Source organism: Protopterus annectens, chromosome 5.part0, assembly GCF_019279795.1.
Source record: "Protopterus annectens isolate FY-2018-M chromosome 5.part0, PAN1.0, whole genome shotgun sequence".
Taxonomy (NCBI): domain Eukaryota; kingdom Metazoa; phylum Chordata; order Ceratodontiformes; family Protopteridae; genus Protopterus; species Protopterus annectens.
This window is the reverse complement of record NC_056735.1, coordinates 916,504,709-916,511,489: the sequence shown is the minus strand read 5'-3', so window position 1 is coordinate 916,511,489 and position 6,781 is coordinate 916,504,709. Positions and strand designations below refer to the sequence as shown.

The following is a 6,781-nucleotide window of genomic DNA, read 5'->3' as shown; positions in this document are numbered from 1 at the left end:
AATTACAACAAATCCCTTCACCCCTGCAGCAGCATTTCAAGCACATATGAAAAAGTTTGTTTGAGATATGTCAGAATCTCAGCTTTTACAAAGGCTACTAAACGTCTGGAACAGTTTATATAGTTAACCTGTCTACCTTTTACCTCCCTTATAATATCTACGTGTGTTGTTTCACACCAACATATATTTTTACCTATATGTTTTCATCCTTTTCTTTAAATATTTCCTTTTTTCATCTTTCCACTGCCATTTACAATAATATTCTAAAGAAGTATACCAATGACACCTGAAACATATATATGTTTTGAAATTTTTTTTTTTAAGGGGGTGGGGGGGATAAATCTCTTTATACATTTACAAGATTTTTCCACTTAAAGGCTGAGGGAAGCATGGGGCCCTATCATTACCCACTCAACCCCCTTCTCCAGTGTTTGCTTATACTTCAAATAATTGACTTAAATGCTTGCCAGCACATTTTTTAAAGAAGGTATCCATTATTGCTGCTTTGCGTACAATCCACTGACTCCTGCTGCCACAGTATGCCTCCAACAGCTGAAATAATTTAGTTGGTTCAGTATCTCTGTATAATTCCTAGAATAGTCACTTTACACATTTAAGAGCTATTGTATCCAGCTTTATTAAACAGTGCAGCGTCCTTACCTCGGCAGTCTTGATAACTGTAAACCAATGAAACCCAGACCTACAGGTCACTATTTTTCCTTTCTCCCTGTGACACCCTGTAAACAAAGTCCTCATCAGCAGCATGAACAAGGATCAGTCTATCATTGGTTTTATCTTGCCTTTTCACTTGTAAATCTGTCAATAAAATTATTTATCTCACTTAACTCTTAATTCCTTAAGAGTCCGATATCATTTGCCATCAATCTCTCATCAGTATGCTAAGCTAACAATCTGCTGTGAAAGAGCAGGCCAGAAGGTGAGACTGCATTTTTCTGACTTTCAAAAGACACTGCCTTTTGCTTGCTCCGCTGCACTTTCTACACATTACTAAATAAGAAATAGCCACAAGTCACCCACATTAGTGACAATAATGCTTAACATAAATGACAAGATAAGAACAACAACAGCATCTCATTTCTTTTGTCGGTGGCAGAGACATGAAATTCATTGAATGACAGAACAGAACATATACTGCAATCTGCTAGCATCCTTATTTGGATATTTCAGAGGAAAATGTTGTAACATTCATCTGCATTATAGCCGCAGTAAAATTGCATGCAAAGTATTCTGTCTTACTGTCACAGCACAATTTTATAATTTATAAAGAATCACTGCTCTGCAATTAATTAATTTACAATGCAGTTAATGTGTATGATTCTTGTACGATTCTTGCATCATTTCATTCTCAGTTACGTATTATGTTTAAATTAATTTTAGCATAGCTAATACATTTATAATTAACATACTTCAGATTAAAACCTGAGAAAAAATGCGTTAGGTAATCTGATGCATGTCTATAGTTTACACTTGTAAAATACTGCCCATCTGGCTGGCTATCATCAAAACTGAGCTGTGTTTCATTAAATCACATTTTAAAAGAGGCCATATACCACTAATGAGCTGTCAGTAGTGAAGCCTGATGTACTTACCCAGTAAATAAATTGTCAGAGAATAAAAATCCACCTTGCTGATCATTAAAAATATCATATAACCTGTCTATTATTGTGATGATTGATGGCTGAAAGTTTTACACATAATTCATGAGAAGTATACTTGAGCTGAATTAAAAGTTACTTTAAAGCAAAATAGAAAAGACTGACATTTCATAACAATGAAAGAATAAATATCTTCTTTTTTACTTCTTTTGCGACTGGTTACGCCCACAGGGCACAATCATTCTTTTCAGGGGTGACTTGCAAGTACTCTTTGGTTCAGTAACTTGCTCAGAGTAAAAAAAGTAGACAAATGCAGGCGGAAGTAATGAAACCAAGAACCCATAGCGCAGGAAAAAAGGATCATTAATAGATCAGAGATTTCAACATCTATTATATCTGCCAGGTTGTATTTTGTTCAGCATGATATATAAGAAAGTCACAGACCAATAAACAACGTGAAGTGTATAACAGATGGCCTCAACCCCCCCCCCCACAATCCAGTAACTAATCACAATGATTGAAAGTACTACTATCTATAAAAGCAACATTCACAATAAAATGTTGCTTCTGTGCCTCACTCCATGTGACAGCCATGACACTGTTTGGAGACCTGCATGAAGTACTTTGCTAAGAATGACTCCTTTCTTAACTCCATAATATTAGATGTCTTCAGAGCTTGTACTCAGTTTCTTCCATATCTTATTCAGATGGTTTTAAGTGGTGTTGTGCAAGATGGCGGTAGCAGTTTATTTTTTGCTAACTGTAGGTAGTTAGCATGGTGGTTATGTTACTATAGCCAGACCTTGCCAATACCTATCAATCACAGCTTATGTACAATATATACATAATGGCACAGCTTTGAATGTGATGTTTAGCATGAAAAAATTGGACCTGTCTTTATGTCTATATGAAATGTTTACATGCATTCTGCCATGATGCAGCACTTTGTTGTATAACATAGGATTTACAAATATGTTTCCATGTATACTGGTTCTTACGTGGGCCTACTATGTAGCTATGGCTACATCTCTGAATGGCAAAAGCAGGTTTTCTGCATGGTGTGCCAGGGCGAGTGAAATTTTAGTGATCATTCTGCACAGGGATTTTAAGTAACTTTTGCTGGAATACTATGATGTACCTACGAACAAGGAGAATAATGGTTATAACATAGTTCAGGCACTGACCTTTCCCACAATTAACTGTTCTGGGAACCATCATCATCCTTATGATGACCTGTGGTGGCAGCAATCTTACCAGCTCAACAATGGCAGATAAGGATTTAGAAGAGTGAGACAGAGATGCGCTGGAGCATTTTTGGTGGTGTATCATTTTCTTGTAATATATTTATGGGTATACAGGAATGGGACAAGAGTTTCTCCGAAGATTACCTGGAGTGGATAACAGGTGGTCAATATTTCTGCCTCTAAGTTGTGGGGAGTGAAGCTTCCTCTATTAAAGGTAAACTCCAGGAGATATGACCGATATCCTAGATTGAGATATAAAGGCTGAACATTAATGAGATATCCATGTATCTGCATGCATATTTTGGCAACAAATTTGCCTTTTGGCATTACTGGAGGAATCGTGTGACCAGCAGATCATGTTCAAGAGAATACAAAAGAGCAACCACCCTATAATTTTGGTAATCCAGAAGAATAAAGCATGGATTTGTTAGCCTGTAGCCTATTCAGTTAATCAACCATGGCAAGGGTCCTCCATTTCTTCTTCGTATGTTCCCACCATTATGCATAATTACCTTTCCTTGTTCTTTGTTCACCACTCTCAATCATTAATCATTTACCACTGTTCTCCCTACCTTTTGTGTATAAAATGTCCCGTCTATCTTAGACTCTCTTCCATGTTTTTCTTTCTTCCTTTACTACCTTTCCTTCTCCCACTATTCCATCCAAAGCCACCCCTCAGTAACTTCACCAGCTAGAATTCTTTTGTAAAACATACTACAAAAATACACCCCACCACAAACAAACACACACACACACACACACACACACACACACACACACACACACACACACACACACACACACACACACACACACACACACTTTTATTTGATGAACAAGGTTACCACTTTGTTGTACATGCTGAGTTCAGTTGCCATCTTTGTGGTGGTTGGCTGCTAATAGCAGTTATATGCTTTTGCATTAACCATGAAAGCATAGCATTGATAAAGTATTGAAATGTATTGGCTCTGATGGCCTTTGTGTCAAACATATGTACTTCCTGCTCCTACCTTATTTTATCATAGTACTGCACTTCTAATTACTTCTGCACCTATTTTCTTATGTGGTCCTTTGATGACATAAGGAGGTATTCTCTGCCATCTACAACTCTTAATATATCTCTAGCATGTAGTTCAGTGATTTCCTCAGACATTAGCACTGCACTGTTATGTAGAGCTTACCTATAAATCCCATCTTAAAGGCTGGTAGAAGCTAGGAAAACAAGGATACTGGTGTAACTCCAACAAGTAGTGATTGTATTTACATTTTCTGCAGGATTTTATTACAGGAGGTTGATATACAACATTGCTAGAAATGAGATGGATGATTTGGGGTGCAATCTTAGACACTGTTCTGTACAAATCTATGTGGGAGTGTATACTAGGAGTTTTAAAAAGGTTGGAATGTCAAAATGAATAAAAGAGGGTAGAAACTAAAATAAACAAAATAAGTTAACTGTCACTGGAAGAGAAAGAGATACATAAATGGTAGCCATTGCATTCTCCTGCTACTTTTCCACTATTAAAAAAGCAATAGAAAATGTGTTGTGCTAGAAGGTAAGCTTGTCACAGAAAACATTCTGGCATTGCATTAATGCAAAGAGTGTGCGGAGATAAAATACTATGTCTCTCACTAAAGCAATCAGAAATAACTTGCAACTTTGGATCCACAAACTGCACATGACAGCAATAATAAAAGGAGAAATGAAATCATGAATTCAGTGATGTACAGTCCAAACGTCAGCTTGTATATGCCCAGCTCATGTGAAGTAAATCGTATTAACCCATACAAGAAGTGGAAGACTAAAATCTCTTCATACAAAATCATTATTTGTAAAATGTATTGGTCATGTTCCGAAGCAAGTATAAGAAAAAACAAAGTTTGGAACTGGATCTAACCTTACCATAAACAATATCAGATTGTACAGTTTTTGTTGTAAAAATATGTTGTTTATCTATTTTATTTTGGTAGTAGGTGCATCTCCTAAATTTCTTCTCAAAGTTGAAAATCACTACCATGACATCATAAAAGACTGGACCCGCAATGCTTCACCTCCTAAACTTATGTATGTGCTACAATAGTTCCATGATAACTGCATCAGTAGAGACTTCTTCCTTCATAGAAAGAGAATTTGCCAACTATTCCTGCAGGTGAAACACATTGCACTGAGAATCAACATATGATGTAGTTTTGAAATCACAATGTAAGTAAGAAGTTGCTCACCTAAGGATGTAAATTATTTCCATACCCATAATGCTTTGCAGTAATGTGCAATTTATTGCCTAGAATCTACCATAACATCATTTTGTGGGTGCTACTATAGTGAAAAACTGAGAAACATTGAAAGTGAAAAGTCAAACACACTCTAATCTTCATTTTTTTACAAAAAAAAGTGATAGTAAGATTTTTTTGTTTATATTTGAGTTTAGATAAAAAGTATTGCTGTAATTAATGACTGCAGTTACTTTTAAATAAAAGTGTAAAACATAACACCTTTTTTATCATCTCCAGTTCCTATGGCAGAACTATTTACATACTTATATGTTTTATTTCATGTACGTTATCCAAGCAAATCGACTGGTCTTAGATCTCTTTTAAGCCACAACATGAACCAAAAAGGCAAATATAAAGTAGAGACATAAACATAAACAATGAGGAAAACAGTAATGTGTTTTTTTCTTCTCTCTTTTTTTTTTTTCAGGCAAATAAATATAACTATTCGATTTTCTACAGAGTAGACCTCAGTGGTAGTTTGTCAAAAGCAGAGAACAATGACTTGTAATCCATATTTTAATCAAGTAAGTAGCATGTTGATGGCTAAGGTTCATCTAGCCCATATACGTTTGTTCCTTTACAAATGGAAGATGAGTTATGGATTGACATTGTGTGTAAATTGCAGATTTTGTGCCAAATAATATTACTGAAATTTTCTGAAATTTTACTGTGAACATACATTTATGGAGTCAGTTTGAGGCAACAGTAAAGTAAAGTTGTAAGAAAATAGGATGTTTATAGGCTGTTGAGAGGACAATTGATAGCAGTGGGGGGTAGTTTCACCTCATTGATATTCTGTCCTGCCTTATATAAGTGGTAAATCTTGGGTTATTTCTGCTTAATATCTGAGCTTTGGCCGGCTAAGGTCTACCTGCAATCAATTGGATGTATAAGTGAATTTAAGTTCACTTTTAGCTGCTCTTTTTCATATATTACTGCATTTAATTTATTTGGGCGGCCATGGTGGTGCAGCAGTTTGCGTTGTCGCCTCACAGCAAGAGGTTCTCCAGTCAATCCTCATCTGGGGTGCCTTCTGTGAGAAGTCTGCATGTCCTCCCTGTGGTCGCATGGGTTTTCTCCTGGTACTCTGGTTTCACATCCCAGAAACATGCTGTAGTGGATTGGCCTTAGGTGTGAGTGTGTGTCTTCTGTGGAAAGGTTGGGTGTCGGGCTGGCAACTCGACACTGTAAAATTCCACTGCCAATCATGAGCAGACAGGTGATCCGCTGTGGCGACCCTTAACCAGGAAAAGACAAAAGAAGAAGAAGAAGGCTGCATTTAATTTATTTATTTGTGTTTCTCACTGAATATTAACTGAACTGAAGTTGTGGTTGTGTCTCTACAGAGTACTTGTTATAATTTACGTGTAGCCATTGATAGCAGTGGGGGGCACCTCATTGATATTCTGTCCTGCCTTATATAAGTGGTAAATCTTGGGTTATTTCCGCTAAATATCTGAGCTTTGGCCGGCTAAGGTCTACCTGCAATCAACTGGATGTATAAGTGAATTTAAGTACACTTTTATCTGCTCTTTTTCATATAGTACTGCATTTAATTTATTTATTTATTTGTGCTTCTCACTGAATATTAACTGAACTGAAGTTGTGGCTGTGTCTCTACAGAGTACTTGTTAGAATTTCTGTGTA

General features: G+C 36.4%; 1 protein-coding gene across 8 annotated transcripts in view; it reads right to left on the bottom strand.

The window, feature by feature from the left end:
- CNTN5 (contactin 5) overlaps positions 1–6,781 on the bottom strand; it is a 5,719,910-nt gene that overhangs the window by 2,580,775 nt on the left and 3,132,354 nt on the right. The gene's annotated exons all lie outside the window — the stretch shown is intronic.